The sequence below is a fragment of the Halichoeres trimaculatus genome, unplaced genomic scaffold, assembly GCF_033239565.1.
Source record: "Halichoeres trimaculatus isolate MK-OKI-2021-1 unplaced genomic scaffold, fHalTri1.1 fHalTri1_scaffold_5, whole genome shotgun sequence".
NCBI classification, from domain to species: Eukaryota; Metazoa; Chordata; class Actinopteri; order Labriformes; family Labridae; genus Halichoeres; species Halichoeres trimaculatus.
Window position 1 is genome coordinate 36,847,670 of NW_027437183.1, and position 17,871 is coordinate 36,865,540.

Consider the following 17,871-nt stretch of genomic DNA (forward strand, 5'->3'; position numbering starts at 1 on the left):
CATTTTTTGTTTCATCAGGTGTTTGTGTCGAACACGGAAGGTTTCATCATGAGCATACCTGTAAGTAATACAAGCCCGTTTTTTTTGCCTGAAAGTCATGTCCTCCATGTACATCCTCCTAAAATGTGATTTTGTCTTGTCTCTGAATTCTGGATTATCGTGATATTTCCTCGTAATTTCTTTTATTGTCTTGTCTCTGAATTCAGGATTGTCATGATATTTCCTCTTAATTTCAGTTTTTTTCTTGTCTCTGAATTCAGGATTGTCATGATATTTCCTCTTAATTTCTGTTTTTTTCTTGTTTCTGAATTCAGGATTGTCATGATATTTCCTCTTAAGTGCTGTTTTTTTCTTGTCTCTGAATTCAAGATTTTCCTGATATTCCCTCTTCACATGTGTTCTTATTTTGTGTTTGAATTCCAAATTTTCCCGGTATTTCCTTGTGAAATATGATTTTTGCTTTAATATGAAATCTGCATTGTCCCTGTATCTGATTTTGATATTACTTCTTTTCTTTTTCTGTACCTCAGGGTTGTCAGAATATCTCTGGTTTGTGTAAGATTTTTTCTTTGCTTTGTAGGTTTCATCAGAAACATACTTAGCTCTTTCTTTCCTCTTTTGATTGTCTTTTCTTTGTGATAATTTGGCAGTTTGCTGAAGCTTCCTCTTTAATTTCCTTCTTCTCTCTTTACCCTGTTTTGACAGTTTACTGGAAATGTCATGTGAAGTCTGAGCACTGGCACCAGTTCTAGTCACTGGTTCATTGGCATGTAACTCACTTTGGGGACAGTCTTGTGACCTGAGTTCATGTACTGGTTCTGGATCAGTTTGTGAGTCAGGACACATATCATGTACCTCTGGCTGTTTCACACTTGGTAAAGAAGTAAAGTTAGAGGAGCTTCTCCGTAAATTCAGGTCAGAAAAGTCAGTTTCTACATTTAGTACATCATTTCTTGTGACAGAAACGGAGCTGGGTGGTTCAGGTTCTGTTTCCATGCCTGCTAACTCAGAGTTTTCAGAGACATCAGTGTGGATCTGTGAAGCACTGGGCTCATTGTGACATGGATCAAACACAGTGGTTGGGACAGAGTGTGTTGGTGGCTGACTCTCTGTGGCTGGGATGACATCACTCAGGTTGTTCACATCATGAAACATGACTGGCTTTAACTCATACTTACAGGCTGCTGCTGTGCCCAACATCTTGTGATACTTGGTGAGTCTGTCAATCATGTCACTGAGACGTGTGAATGTCACCATGACAGCGGTACCAGGGGTGGGTGTGAGCTGAAGTAGAGGCAAACCTTTAACGGTTCGAGCATGTGGGTCAAAGAAACCATATCTGCCTGATCTGGTTCTGAAGACTGCAATGCACAATGAGCTCATCATCAGGAGTGCATACTGTACATCAGATAACAAACAGCTCAGTCCTGACTCCATGTCCAGATAACAGTCTGCTGCTCCAGGTAAAGGTTCTCCAAACGTGCCGTATCTGGAAAGCTGTGACATGTCCGCAATGTGTGTGTGTCTACGAGCAGGTACAATGTCAGGGAGCTCATCAGTTGTGAGATGATTGTAGTTAGCAACCCTCTTTCTCACCTGTCTGTACATCACATTACCTTTATCCAAAACAAGATCCAGGTCTGCTCTGGTCAGGTTTTCATTCTCAAACAGGAATGCAAGAAATGTGAGAGAGTTACAGGTACACTGCTGGTTTCTGGTTTGGCCGTATTTCAGAGAAGCCTGGCTGCGAGATGCACAAACACTTACTTCATCAGACTGAGCTGTGCTGTTTGAAATGTGTGCCTGAGGTGGGTCTGCAGCAAAGTTATCATCACTGACACGTCTCCTCTTTACCATGTCTGCATATGTTACCTGTGGTACATCTGTACTGTTACTTTGAGCTCTGGGGTTTACTTGCTCTGATGGTGACCATTGACCCTTCTGTTTCACATCGGCTGCTTGAGACACTGTAGACATTACCTCTCCAATGCTCTGAGGAAGGACATCAGCTGTCTGTTCAGTTGTTGCACAGTGAATGTCATTAACCTTCTGCCAGCGCAGACTCTGAGCCTGAGATCTCTTACCCTTCCTTGGCATGGTTGTATTTGTTACACGCAAGCTTTACTCAGCACACACAATGTTAATAATGTGACTATGTACCGCTTTATGCAGCAGGACGTAGATTAGATGAAACTGTAAGTACTTTACTTATCTAACTGAAAGTGTCTGATAAATATGGTGTTTATATGTCAATGTTTAATGAAATCAGGAACACAGTTTCTGTGGTTGAGTGATGACAGGTGGAAGCTTCAGGTGGCTCTGGAACACTGGATCAGGAGGCAGGAGGCAGAAACTCAAGTTTCTTCTAGAAGATGCTTTTTTTTATTGTGGGATGGCCTGGTGAAAAAACAACACACTTAACAAGGACAAGATATAACAGATAACAGAAGTAACCTGAATGATGGGTTGACTTTATCCAAAAATTGTTTCACTCAGGTATATTCAGAAATAAGTTTATCCAAAAGTGTTAATCCAAACAGTGTTGATCCACAAAGTGTTAACCCAAAAAGTGTTGATCCAAAAAAAAGATCTGAAAAGTTTTATACCAAAAATCTAGAAAGTTTTGTACCAAAAATCCAGAAAGTTTTGTACCAAAAATCCAGAAAGTTTAGTACCAAAAATCCAGAAAGTTTTGTACCAAAAATCCAGAAAGTTTTGTACCAAAAATCCAGAAAGTTTTGTACCAAAAATCCAGAAAGTTTTGTACCAAAAATCCAGAAAGTTTAGTACCAAAAATCCAGAAAGTTTTGTACCAAAAATCCAGAAAGTTTTATACCAAAATCCAGAAAGTTTAATACCAGAATTCCAGAAATTTTTGTACCACAAATCCAAAAAACAGATAAGAGCTGGACAGAATTAGATGGATAGAGAGATAGAAAAGTCAAAAATACAGATAGAGCAGGATAGAAGTAGAGTGACAGAAAGACAGAAAAATCCAAAATACAGACAGAGCAGTAAATGGGTCAGGAAAGCCAGAGAAATCCAAAAATACAGACAGAGTGGACACAGGAGACCAAGAAAGATGGAGGATCGTGGCAAGATAGGGGAGAGGCGAGAGACTGGACACAGGAAACCTGCAACACAAAAAAGAAACATACATCAGTACTAAAATTTTGCAAATGAACATTGACCCAAAGCTAAAAGAACACGTGGAGGTAGGGTCAGCAACTTCTGAGAAACCTGTGTCACCTCTTTTTTCTTATATTTAGTCAGGAACACAGTCTTCATGGATTTGAACCATTAAATGCCTAATGCAGTTACAGTCATAGTTGGTCTAAAAGGCTCAGCTTTTCAGAGAGTTCACTAGCATAACTAAGCAGCCTGTTTTGGCTTTCTAGGGAATGCACTGCAAAATACCCACACATGGGTAAAGACATACAGACTTCAGAGAAGGAGGCGAAGTGTAACCAGCAGCAGCACAGTGTGAGTAGAGCAGGTGTAACAGGGATCAGTAGGAGTGGAGATGTGTTAAAATACAACGCCTTATCATTAAAAACAGCTGTGGTAGGTTCAGTGAGGTTGGGAACAATGATTGGAACATCAGCCTGTCAGCTGGTAACAGCCAGACGTATGAATTCTGAGTCCTGCATGAAGTTACCCAAACGTCATTACGTGGTGTCATGAAAAATGTCAAACCAGCCCCCAGTCACACAAGTACTTTGCTGTACCTCAAATATAGTGGACTGGGAGTCACTGATAACACAGCTTTGTGATGTGATCATTCATGTTATTGTATTGGTATAGAGCAGGGATCTCCAAGTCCTACCCTAGAGGGCTGAGAGGCTGCTGGTTTTCTTTCCAACCAAAAAGTCAACCAGCTGATTTCACCGATTACCTCACCTTCAATCAGAGAGCAGGGACTAGTCAGTGAAATCACCTGGTGGACTTCTTGGTTTGAAAGAAAACCTGCAGCCTCTCGGACCTCCAGGGTAGGAGTTGGAGATCCCTGGTACAGAAGAAGAACAGTTCACAGATACTATCTTTTAATAATAATAATAATACATTTTAATTGGAGGCGCCTTTAATGACACCTAAATGTCATTAAATAGTACTATGTACAAGAAGCATGTGTGTTAAATCAAACCAACATGTCATGTATAGTGTGAACTTACTGATGGCAGCGGTGAAGTCACCAACAGCAGTACTATGTGGAAAAAAAAAAGAGATGTTTAGAGTTAACACAGATCACCAAGAAAACCAACTGACTTATGGAATGAATATCCTATCTTTAATTGATTTGAGGGCAGTATCTAATTGATTTCAAGCTCAGGTTTTGTGATATTGTCTCTGAAAACCCTGCTCTTGCGCTCAAATTTTCTCTGCGCGTGCTCAAACTGTCTCCTCGTGCTCAGTTATAATGCTGCGTGTGCTCAAACTGTGTCCTTGAAAATTGGAGCGCAAAAGCAGAGTTTTGAGAGACAATATCACAAAATCTGAGCATGAAATCAATGAAATACTGCTCTCAAATCAATTAAAAATGTTCTTGAGTTAAGATAGGATATTCATTCCATACACTCTACAGGCTGCAGGCAAAGACAAGAGACAAAGAGCTATGCTGCTGACAACTGTATGCATTCTTCTCTTTTAGGGCGGAAATCATTAGAATGTCGGGCTTTGGATTGTCATTGTTTCTAATAACCTTTCAGAATTGCTCATGATTTTATTAATTACATTAGTACTTACCAAACCAAAGCGCAAGGCTAGATAGTGCTCTTTCAGTCTATAAAAGGGGAGAAAATATGTTTGAGTCCTCAATGTCAATGTTCAAGATGGCATTAACTATGTAACAGATCAGCACACCCATTAATAAGTCCTGTATATCAATAAAAGTAAAAGGTAAAGCCCACTGAAATAGAGGTTCTGTGATGTTATGGGATGAGTAGCACAACCAGAGTAAGTATGAAATCAGAAAAAGCCTGTGAATGTCATCATAGATAAACTAACATACCTCAATTTGTATGAGTCAGCGAAAGCTGTTGGCCAAAACAATTATGTATAGAACCCCACCTTCATTTTAACTGGTCTAAAACTAGCCACTGTCTCAAAAAAATACATTTTTAAGTGGTAAAAACAGATATTGACCGCTCATAGTTTTAAAAAAGCAACATAAATTCAGCAACCTTTAATTTGTACATAGAAACAGTATGGTTCTTTACTGGCTTGTTAGCTAGCCTCAGCAGAAGATGACCGCTCACTACAGCATCAAATCTGCACATCACATTAATTTGCAGCAGTGCTTAAATGAAGCGCCAACGAGACGCATTATTAATTGAACTGTCGACGCCATTTTGCGTGTCACTTTACACTATTAACGCGTTCCTGCCTTGTGGTAAACATGAAATCATTTTGTCATGCTCGCGCCGCCTAGCTTACACACACACACACACACACACAGGCACGCACGCACGCGCGCGCACACACACACACACACACACACACACACACACACACACACACACACACACACACACACACACACACACACACACACACAGCCTGCAGCTCCGTTTCCTAGCATACGGACAGTAAGTATGGTAGCAGTAGTATTTAACACCCTATCTGAAGATTTGTGTTAATTTAAATCGCTTTAAACAGTGTTTAAAGTTTCAATGAGCCTTAAAGTTACGTACAAACACTTCTAAAATCACCAAATGTCTTCGCTTTAAAGCTAAAAGTGTTAATTTATCAGGAGAAAGTCACTTCAGACACTTACCGCTTGGACTCGAAGGGCAGGAGAAAGACGGGATCAGATGCAGCTGTGTGTACCGCGCAGGACTGACGCATTCAGGGGACACTCGGAAATTCCAGCGCCCAACTAAAGAAATATCCCCAAATAGAAAGCTGAAAATGTAAAATAAAATAGCTAAATACTTGAACTAAGTATGAACTGAAAAGAGGGAAGAAAGAGGAAAGAAACAAAGAGTGAAAACAGAGTAAAGTAGCAGTGGAACTGGGAATAAGAGGTGAAGAATAAGAAAAAGTGAGGCAGAAGCATAAAAGACATGAAGACGGGAAGTGAAGGGAAAGTGCAGAAGAGAAAAAGTGAGAGGGAAGTCAAGGAAAATTTGAGAAGAAGTGAAAAAATTAGGACAAGTACTGGATAAAGAGAGTGGATATAAAAGAAAATGTAAATCAGTCTAAAAAAAAAGTTAAATATTTAAAAAAGTAAAAGAAAGTTCAAACAGTGAAATATTAAAAGAGATTTTTTTTAAAAAGAAGAAATCTATGAATAGTGTGTCAATAGCATAAAGGATAATAGGGCCAGTTTAATGTGTGAACAGAGTCTTAAGTCAAAGTCTGCAGAAGGTAGAAGCAGTTGAAGTTGAAGGAGTTTTAGTGGATCATCAGATTATTTCAGTCACTGATTTTGATGGTAAAATGTTGTTTAATAAAGTTTAATCATTTAATTGAAAGAAAAGGGTTAAGATGATAACCAGAGCTGAAAATGTGGAATGGAGAGAATAAGAAGTAGCAGAAATAGGTAAAAAAAATACAGAGGTTTATGTAGCACTTGTATTAGAAGAAGCAGTAGTTTGAAGAGTAAAAGCTGTAATTTGTATGAATAGTGGAGCATGTAGATTAAGACAAAGGGGGCAGGTATGGTATTATAAGTTACTGAAGTACATGTGTGTCTTTGTTCCTGGATGTTTTGATTACTAAGTATAAACAGCTGTGTGTGATGAAAGACTGTGAAGTAGACAAATGTTCGTTAAGCTGCAGGTGCAGAACTCTGCCCTGCTCATGTGTTACTCTGTCATCTTGTCAAAACTGTGAGGGCTAGAATAAAAAATAAACACACCATAAGAACCACAAGATCCTGGGGAAGCTGAAGGTGCAACTTTCATGTATGAAGATGCAGAACTGTGTCATTGAGAGCAGTTTGCAAATAAAGGAAATTCCACTGATCTTAAAAATCGTAAAAAAAGAGAAATCAGAAATCTATGACTAATGTGTAAACAGCATAAAGGATAATAGGACCAGTGTACTGTGTAAACAGAGTCTCAAATCAAAGTCTGCAGAAGGTAGAAGCAGTTGAAGTTGAAGGAGTTTTAGTGGATCAGCAGATTATTTTAGTGTCTGTCTTTGTTTGTAAAATTGTTTAAATAAAGTTTAAAAAGGCTATAGATGTGAAGCAGAGCTGAAAATGTGGAATGGACACAATAACAATTGGCAGAAATAGGAAAAAAATACAGAGGTTTATGTAGCACTAATATTAGGAGAAGAAGCACTAGTTTGACAAGTTAAAGCTGTGGAATAAATTGTATGAATAGTGGAGCATGAGGATTAAGTCAAAGGGAGAGGTATGGTATTTTAAGTAACTGAAGTAGTGATGGAAATATCACTGCATGTAAAGGTCTGGGATGTGTGAGGGACAGAAAGAGCACACACACATGTGTGTCTTTGTTCCTGAATGTTTTGATGAGTTAGTATAAACAGCTGCATGAGATGAAAGGTTTAATAGATATAGTGCAAATGTAAATCATCCTAACAAAGTTAAAATAAAAGAATAAAAATAAGAGAAAGATCAAACAGTGAAATCTTCAAAAATGTAGAAGAAAGCAGAAATCTATGACTAATGTGTAAATAGGATTAAGGGTAATAGGACCAGTTTAATGTGTGAATGAGGTCTTTAAGTCAAAGTCTGCAGAAGGTAGAAGCAGTTCAAGAAATTGATGTAGCACTAGTAATAGAAGAAAAAGTAGCAGTTTGAGAATAATAAGGTGTGGGAAAAAGTTGTATGAATAGTGGAGCATGTAGATTAAGTGAAAGGGGGAGGTATGGTATTATAAGTAACTGAAGTACATGTGTGTCTTTGTTCCTGGATGTTTTGATGAGTGAGTATAAACAGCTGCATGAGATCAAAGGTTGTCAAGGAGACATGCTCGTTAGTCTGCAGGTGCAGAACTTTGCCCTGCTCATGTGTTACTCTGGGCATTTTGTGGTGAAGCAAGAGTCTGAATCTTCTGTCATCTTGCCAAAACCGTCAGGGCTAGAATAAAAATAAACACACCATAAGAACCACAAGATCCTGGGGAAGCTGAAGGTGCAACTTTCATGTATGAAGATGCAGAACTGTGTCATTGAGAGCAGTTTGCAAATGAGGGAAACTCCACTGATCTTTGAGAAAACTCCTCAGGAATTAACATTGGAGCAGATGGCTTGAGGGTGTAAAAACTTCATGACAGCTGGTCATTTTGTGAGCAAGTGCTTGATGTTTTTGCTTTAAAAACCACTTTGTCAGAAGCAGCACAAGATTAGCTACCATGTGATGTATTTTTTAAGTTTGTACTGTAAATATTTTAGAAGTTATGACAATTTATTCAAAGAGAGCAGCAACCTTTCTGCAAGAGTGTGTCGCACTCTAGCTAACGATGATTGCACTCGAGGAAGCTGAGATTTTAGGGTAAAGTGGGCAAAGTTTATGTTGCTTGAACAGTGACATCTCAAAAACAGTAAAAGATATTAAAGAGCAGACAAAAACCTGAAGAGTGGAAAGATAGCTGAATATTTTAAAGTTCAAATGAAGTCTGTAAGAGGAAGTATGAGGAGGCTAGAACTTCTGAAAGTTGAAGGAGATTTTTCAAGAGAAGCTGAAGTTTCCAATGCATTTCAGATGGAGTATAATTTTCATAAAAAGCTGAATAATTCAAAAAGTTTAAGGGTTAAATACCACAAGAGTCATAGCACGCTTCTCCAGAAGAAGCTGAATAGTTAAAAAGTTGAATGGTGAAAATCGGATAAAATTTGAAGGAGTTTTAGCGAACCAAAAAACGTACGGAAGAATAAGAAGAAGAAGAAAAAAAAGAATAAATTCACAGGAGAACAATATGTTGAAATGCTGAGTCAGCATTTCAACATAACTAGAGAAATTGCATTTCCTTGCAGGAAATGCGTTGAAATGCTGAAGCTGAAGAAATAAAAATACTAGTGGAAATAGCTGAAAATGTGAAAGAAAACAGCTAAATAGTTGAACAAAGTATGAACTGAAAATTTGGAGTGTAGAAGGAGGGAAGAGGAAGGGAACAAATAGTGAAGACAGAGTAAAGAAGGAGTATAGAAAAAAGTTGAGGTAAAAGTGATGTAGAAGTGAAGAAGAAAGGCAGAAGCGAAAAAGTGAGAAAGAAAGGAAAAGAAAAGTTGAGAGAAAGTGAAGAAAAAATAGGTAAGGACAATGAAAGTGAAGACAAAGTGGATAAAGACAGTAGATACAGTGGAAAATATAAATAAGCCTATAAAAGTTTTAAAAAATAAAAAAATAAAAAAAGAGAGAAAGATTAAACAGTGAAATCTCCAATAATGTAGAAGAAAGCAGAAATCCATGACTAATGTGTAAATAGCATAAAGGATAATAGGGCCAGTTTAATGCGTGTACAGAGTCTTAAGTCAAGGTCTGCAAAAGGTAGAAGCAGTTGAAGTTGAAGGAGTTTTAGTGGATCAGCAGATCATTTTAATTTGTGTCTTTGCTGGTAAAATTGTTTAAATAAAGTTTAATGATTTAAAATCTAAAAAAGGCTATAGATGTGATGCAGAGCTGAAAATGTGGGATTGAGAGACTAAGAAGTAGCAGAAAAAAAGTACAGAGGTTTATGTAGCACTAATATTAGAAGAGGAAGTAATAATTCAAAAAGAGAAATCAGAAATCTATGACTAATGTGTAAATAGCATAAAGGATAATAGGACCAGTTTAATGTGTAAACAGAGTCTTAAGTCAAAGTCTGCAGAATGTAGAAACAGTTGAAGTTAAAGGAGTTGCAGTGGATCAGAAGATTATTTTAGTGTCTGTCTTTGTTTGTAAATTTGTTTAAATAAAGTTTAAAAAGGCTATAGATGTGAAGCAGAGCTGAACATGTGGAATGGTTAGAATAACAATTAGCAGAAATAGGAAAAAATACAGAGGTTTATGTAGCACTAATATTAGGAGAAGTAGCAGTAGTTTGACAAGTTAAAGCTGTGAATAGTGGAGCATGAGGATTAAGTCAAAGGGGGAAGTATGGTATTTTAAGTAACTGAAGTAGTGATGGAAATATCACTGCATGTAAAGGTCTGGGATGTGTGAGGTTCAGAAACAGCAAATACCTGTGTGTCTTTGTTCCTGAATGTTTTGATGAGTTAGTATAAACAGCTGCATGAGGTGAAAGGTTTTATAGAAGTAGTGGAAATGTAAATCATCCTAACAAAGTTAAAATAAAAGAATAAAAATAAGAGAAAGATCAAACAGTGAAATCTTCAAAAATGTAGAAGAAAGCAGAAATCTATGACTAATGTGTAAATATGATTAAGGGTAATAGGGCCAGTTTAATGTGTGAATGAGGTCTTTAAGTCAAAGTCTGCAGAAGGTAGAAGCAGTTGAAGTTAAAGGAGTTGCAGTGGATCAGGAGATTATTGGAGTCTCTGTTTTTGTTGGTAAAATGTTTTAAATAAAGTTTAATCATTTAAAAGTTAAAAAAGGGGGTTAAGGTGTGAACCAGAGCTGAAAATGTGGAATGGAGAGAAGAAGTAGGAAAAATAGGGGAAAAAACAGTACAGAAATTAATTTAGCACTAGTAATAGAAGAATAAATAGCAGTTTGAGAATCATAAGGTGTGGGAAAAAGTTGTATGAATAGTGGAGCATGTACATTAAGTCAAAGGGGGAGGTATGGTATTATAAGTAACTGAAGTACATGTGTGTCTTTGTTCCTGGATGTTTTGATGAGCTAGTATAAACAGCTGTGTGAGATGAAAGACTGTCAAGGAGACAAATGCTCGTTAGTCTGCAGCTGCAGAACTTTGCCCTGCTCATGTGTTACTCTGGGCATTTTGTGGTGAAGCAAGAGTCTGAATCTTCTGTCATCTTGTCAAAACTGTGAGGGCTAGAATAAAAATAAACACACCATAAGAACCACAAGATCCTGGGGAAGCTGAAGGTGCAACTTTCATGTATGAAGATGCAGAACTGTGTCATTGAGAGCAGTTTGCAAATGAGGGAAATTCCACTGATCTTTGAGAAAACTCCTCAGGAATTAACATTGGAGCAGATGGCTTGAGGGTGTAAAAACTTCATGACAGCTGGTCATTTTGTGATAACGTGCTTGATGTTTATGCTTTAAAAACCACTTTGTCAGAAGCAGGACAAGATAAGGTACCGTGTGATGTATTTTTTAAGTTTCTACTGTGAATATTTCAGAAGTTATGACAATTCTTCCGGAGACAGCAGGAACCTGTCATCAGGAGTCGGTCACACTGTAGCTAACGATGATTGCACTCTAGGAAGCTGAGATTTTAGGGCAAAGTGGGAAAAGTTTATGTTGCTTAAACAGTGAAATCTCAAAAACAGTAAAATATATTTAAGAGCAGACAAAAACATGAAGAGTGGAAAGATAGCTGAATATTTTAAAGTTAAAATGAAGTCTGTAAGTGGAAGTATGAGGAGGCTGGAACTTCTGAAAGTTGAAGGAGATTTTTCAAGAGAAGCTGAAGTTTCCAATGCATTTCAGATGGGGTATAATTTTCATAAAAAGCTGAATAATTCAAAAAGTTTAAGGGTTAAATATGAGAAGAGTCATAGCACGCATCTCCAGAAGAAGCTGAATAGTTTAAAATTTGAATGGTGAAAATCGGACAAAATTTGAAGGAGTTTTAGCGAACCAAAAAACGTACGGAAGAATAAGAAGAAGAAGAAGAAGAAAAAGAAGAATAAATTCACAGGAGAACAATATGTTGAAATGCTGAGTCAGCATTTCAACATAACTAGAGAAATTGCATTTCCTTGCAGGAAATGCGTTGAAATGCTGAAGCTGAAGAAATAAAAATACTAGTGGAAAAAGCTGAAAATGTGAAAGAAAACAGCTAAATAGTTGAACAAAGTATGAACTGAAAATTTGGAGTGTAGAAGGAGGGAAGAGAAAGGGAACAAATTGTGAAGACAAAGAAGGAGTAAAGAAAAAAGGTGAGGTAAAAGTGATGTAGAAGTGAAGAAGAGAGGCAGAAGAGAAAAAGTGAGAAAGAAAGTAAAAGAAAAGTTGAGAGAAAGTGAAGAAAAAATAGGTAAGGAAAATGAATTGAAGACAAAGTGGATAAAGACAGTGGAAACAGTGGAAAATATAAATGAGCCTATAAAAGTAAAAAAAAATAAAAATATAAAAAAAGAATGGTCAAACAGTGAAATCTCCAATAATGTAGAAGAAAGCAGAAATCCATGACTAATGTGTAAATAGCATAAAGGATAATAGGGCCAGTTTAATGTGTGTACAGAGTCTTAAGTCAAAGTCTGCAAAAGGTAGAAGCAGTTGAAGTTGAAGGAGTTTTAGTGGATCAGCAGATTATTTTAGTGTCTGTCTTTGCTGGTGAAATTGTTTAAATAAAGTTTTATGATTTAAAGGTTAAAAACGTTAAGATGTGATGCAGAGCTGAAAATGTGGAATTGAGAGAATAAGAAGTAGCAGAAAGAGTACAGAGGTTAATGTAGCACTAGTATTAGAAGAAGGAGTAGTAATTCAGAAGTAAGAAATCAGAAATCTATGACTAATGTGTAAATAGCATAAAGGATAATAGGGACAGTTTAATGTGTGAACAGAGTCTTAAATCAAAGTCTGCAGAAGGTGGAAGCAGTTGAAGTTGAAGGAGTTGCAGTGGATCAGCAGATTATTTTAGTGTATGTCTTTGTTGGTAAAATTGTTTAAATAAAGTTTAAAAAAGGCTATAGATGTGAAGCAGAGCTGAAAATGTGGAATGGACAGAATAAGAATTACCAGAAATAGGAAAAAATACAGAGGTTTATGTAGCACTAATATTAGGAGAAGAAGCAGTAGTTTGACAAGTAAAAGCTGTGGAATAACCTTATGAATAGTGGAGCATGAGGATTAAGTCAAAGGGGAGGTATGGTATTTTAAGTAACTGAAGTAGTGATGGAAATGTCACTGCATGTAAAGGTCTGGGTGTGTGAGGGACAGAAGAGCACACACACATGTGTGTCTTTGTTCCTGAACGTTTTGATGAGTTGGTATAAACAGCTGCATGAGATGAAATGTTTAATAGATATAGTGGAAATGTAAATCATCCTAACAAAGTCAAATTAAAAGAATAAAAATAAGAGAAAGATCAAAAAGTGAAATCTTCAAAAATGTCGAAGAAAGCAGAAATCTATGACTAATGTGTGAATAGGATAAAGGGTAATAGGGCCAGTTTAATGTGTTAATGAGGTCTTTAAGTCAAAGTCTGCAGAAGGTAGAAGCAGTTGAAGCTGAATGACTTGCAGTGGATCAGGAGATTATTTGAGTCTCTGTTTTTGATGGTAAAATGTTTTGAATAAAGTTTAATCATTTAAATGTAAAGAAAAAGGGTTAAGATGTGAACCAGAGCTGAAAATGTGGAATGGAGAGAAGAAGTAGGAGAAATAGGGGAAAAAACAGTACAGAGATTAATGTAGCACTAGTAATAGAAGAAAAAGTAGCAGTTTGAGAATTATAAGGTGTGGGAAAAAGTTGTATGAATAGTGGAGCATGTAGATTAATTCAAAGGGGGAGGTATGGTATTATAAGTAACTGAAGTGCATGTGTGTCTTTGTTCCTGGATGTTTTGATTACTTAGTAAAAAACAGCTGCATGAGATCAAAGGTTGTCAAGGAGACATGCAATTAAGCTGCAGCTGCAGAACTTTGCCCTGCTCATGTGTTACTCTGGGCATTTTGTGGTGAAGCAAGAGTCTGAATCTTCTGTCATCTTGCCAAAACCGTGAGGGCTAGAATAAAAATAAACACACCATAAGAACCACAAGATCCTGGGGAAGCTGAAGGTGCAACTTTCATGTATGAAGATGCAGAACTGTGTCATTGAGAGCAGTTTGCAAATGAGGGAAATTCCACTGATCTTTGAGAAAACTCCTCAGGAATTAACATTGGAGCAGATGGCTTGAGGGTGTAAAAACTTCATGACAGCTGGTCATTTTGTGAGAAAGTGCTTGATGTTTTTGCTTTAAAAACCACTTTGTCAGAAGCAGGACAAGATTAGCTACCGTTTGATGTATTTTTTAAGTTTCTACTGTGAATATTTCAGAAGTTATGACAATTCTTCCAGAGACAGCAGCAACCTTTCTGCAAGAGTGTGTCGAGCTCTAGCTTACGATGATTGCACTCTAGGAAGCTGAGATTTTAGGGCAAAGTGGGAAAAGTTTATGTTGCTTGAACAGTGAAATCTCAAAAACAGGACAAGATATTAAAGAGCAGACAAAAACCTGAAGAGTGGAAAGATAGCTGAATATTTTAAAGTTTAAATGAAGTCTGTAAGTGGAAGTATGAGGAGGCTAGAACTTCTGAAAGTTGAAGGAGATTTTTGAAGAGAAGCTGAAGTTTCCAATGCATTTCAGATGGAGTATAATTTTCATAAAAAGCTGAATAATTCAAAAAGTTTAAGGGTTAAATACCACAAGAGTCATAGCACACATCTCCAGAAGAAGCTGAATAGTTTAAAATTTGAATGGTGAAAATCGGACAAAATTTGAAGAAGTTTTAGCGAACCAAAAAACGTACGGAAGAATAAGAAGAAGAAGAAGAAGAAAAAGAAGAATAAAGTCACAGGAGAACAATATGTTGAAATGCTGAGTCAGCATTTCAACATAACTAGAAAAGCAATTTCTGAAGAAATTGCGCTGTGAATGCAGAATGCTGAAGCAGCTTGCGCTGAACTGCTAATGCAGAATGCTGAACATGATTGAGTGAAGATATGTCTGAAAATGGCTGAACAAAGTCTTAAATAACTCGCGCTGAAATGCTAATGCAGAACGCTGAACATGAATGACTGAAGATGTGTCTGAAAATGGTTGAATGAAGTCATGCAAGGCTTGCACTGAAATGCTAATGCAGAACGCTGAACATGAATGACTGAAGATTTGTCTTAAAATGGTTGAATGAAGTCTTTAAAAGCTTGTGCTCAACTGCTGATGCAGAATGCTGATCAAGAATGACTGAGGATATGTCTGAAAATTGTTTAAAGAAGTCCTGTAAAAGCTTGCGCTCAACTGCTAATGCAGAATGCTGAATTAGCCTGCCATGAACTCTTGGATGAAAGGAAATGAATGGACAAATAATTGGAATGGATGATTGAATTTAAAGTTGAAATGGTTGCGTCTATTCAAAAATTAAAGGAATGAATTAAATTTTAAAGAACATTTATAGAAATAATGACCTGACTGAGGGAAAATGTAAGTCTGCTATCTTAAACCCTGTTAAAATGTAATCCTGTGTGTCCTATGTGTTAGTTTTTTAACCATGTAAGCCTGTAGGCTCAGGCCCATCTGAAGCCAGATGTTGCCATGGTGATCATTGTTTACCAACTGCCATCAGAGAGCTGGTGGAGTCTGTTGATTCCCAACACCCCTTTTGAAATCAGGGTGTAAAGGTGCTTGCAATTCTGACAAAAAGAATGATCATGAAGCATGAATCAGTGTGATCCAAAATTGGATTTAAAAGTTTGAATGGCTGAATCAATTCAGGAATTAAGGGAAGGAATTTAAATTTAAAGGAAAAAATCTAGGAAAATAAGGAGCTGACTCAGGGAAATGGAAGTCAAATGCTGTTAAAGTGTGATACTTTCTGCCCTGTGTGTGTGTGTGTGTGTGTGTGTGTGTGTGTGTGTGTGTGTGTGTGTGTGTGTGTGTGTGTGTGTGTGTGTGTGTGTGTGTGTTCAATCATGTCAACCTGTCTGCTGAGGCTTATCTGAAGCCAGATTTTATATTGGTGATCAATGATAAATTAACAGACACATGCTTGTCTTTGTTCCTGGATGTTTTGATGAGTTACTATAAACAGCTGCATGAGATCAAAGGTTTCCACGGAGACCAGCTCGTTAAAGGCAGCAGGTGCAGGTGCACAACTTTGCCCTTGTTACTGTAATCTTATGAAGATTTTGTGGCAAAGCAAGAGTCCGAATCTCCTGTCACCTTGCCAAAACCGTGAGGGCTAGAATAAAAATGAACACACCGTAGGAATCCTGAGACCCAGAGGAAGCTGTCGGTCTAAATTTCATGCATGAAGGTCAAGAAACGAACCCACGAGAGCGATAGATAGATGAGGGAAAATTTACTGATATCTGAGAAAACCCCTCAGGAATTAACATGGAGGTATATGGGGATTTTTTTGAACTTCTCATGACAGTTGGCCATTTTGTGAAAAAGTGCTCCATCCTTTTGCTTTAAAAACCACTTTGTCAGAAGCAGGACAAGCCCTCCTCCATTTTGATATATAAAATGCCTATGTGGAGCGAACATTGTGACCAAAAGAGCAGTTTACCCAGAAATTTTTCAGGTTTGGTTTCACCCTCTCCCTGCTCTAAGCCGAAACATTCCGTCCAATACACACCAATGTTAAACGGCTCGAAGAGCTGAAATGCATCATGACCTTTGAAGGGTCATTGTGAAGAAACTATGAATGCTAGGAAACATTTGAAACCAACTGAATGAAGCCAAAAGGTAGCTTAATATTTTAAAGTTTGAATGGAGTTTGTAGCTGAATGTATGACTGAATGAGGAGCGTTTGAAGCAGGCTGAAAAAATGTCCTGAAAGGAGAAAATTTTGAAAATTCCTCATTCATCTCTATGAGACCAAAAAACGCACAAATTCTGAAATATCTCGAAAAGTATTTGTGAAAAGTGTCTGAAGAGTCATAGCCCCCTTGTCCCAACTGAAACACACGTTTTGAAGTTTGAACGGTGAAAATCGGTTGAAGTTTGCCTGAGTTTTAGCGGTCCAAAAAAGCGGGCGGAAGAATGAAGAAGAAGAAGAAGAAGAAGAAGAAGAAGAAGAAGAATAAATTTTTTTGTCACAGAAGAACATATACTGTGAATGCATTGCTGCATTCACAGCAACTAGAAAAGCAATTTCTGAAGAAATTGCGCTGTGAATGCAGAATGCTGAAGCAGCTTGCGCTGAACTGCTAATGCAGAATGCTGAACATGATTGAGTGAAGATATGTCTGAAAATGGCTGAACAAAGTCTTAAATAACTCGCGCTGAAATGCTAATGCAGAACGCTGAACATGAATGACTGAAGATTTGTCTTAAAATGGTTGAATGAAGTCTTTAAAAGCTTGTGCTCAACTGCTGATGCAGAATGCTGATCAAGAATGACTGAGGATATGTCTGAAAATTGTTTAAAGAAGTCCTGTAAAAGCTTGCGCTCAATTGCTAATGCAGAATGCTGAATTAGCCTGCCATGAACTCTTGGATGAAAGGAAATGAATGGACAAATAAATGGAATGGATGAATGAATTTAAAGTTGAAATGGTTGCATCTATTCAAAAATGAAAGGAATGAATGAAATTTTAAAGAACATTTATAGAAATAATGACCTGACTGAGGGAAAATGTAAGTCTGCTATCTTAAACCCTGTTAAAATGTAATCCTGTGTGTCCTGTGTGTGAGTTTTTTAACCATGTAAGCCTGTAGGCTCAGGCCCATCTGAAGCCAGATGTTGCCATGGTGATCATTGTTTACCAACTGCCATCAGAGAGCTGGTGGAGTCTGTTGATTCCCAACACCCCTTTTGAAATCAGGGTGTAAAGGTGCTTGCAATTCTGACAAAAAGAATGATCATGAAGCATGAATCAGTGTGATCCAAAATTGGATTTAAAAGTTTGAATGGCTGAATCAATTCAGGAATTAAGGGAAGGAATTTAAATTTAAAGGAAAAAATCTAGGAAAATAAGGAGCTGACTCAGGGAAATGGAAGTCAAATGCTGTTAAAGTGTGATACTTTCTGCCCTGTGTGTGTGTGTGTGTGTGTGTGTGTGTGTGTGTGTGTGTGTGTGTGTGTGTGTGTGTGTGTGTGTGTGTGTGTGTG

At 37.4% G+C, this 17,871-nt stretch overlaps 1 long non-coding RNA gene across 2 annotated transcripts; it reads right to left on the bottom strand.

Moving 5' to 3' along the window:
• Positions 1 to 2,909: 2,909 nt before the first annotated feature.
• On the bottom strand, positions 2,910 to 5,827 carry LOC141790178 (uncharacterized). 2 transcript variants are annotated; one of them, XR_012598261.1, is made up of 4 exons: positions 5,774 to 5,827; positions 4,744 to 4,780; positions 4,173 to 4,204; positions 2,910 to 3,134 (listed from the first exon to the last, which is right to left on the bottom strand). It is a non-coding gene; the product is annotated as an uncharacterized LOC141790178 (long non-coding RNA). The 2 variants fall into 2 exon arrangements; XR_012598260.1 differs by lacking the exon at positions 5,774 to 5,827 and having other exon boundaries at positions 4,744 to 4,862.
• Positions 5,828 to 17,871: the final 12,044 nt, after the last annotated feature.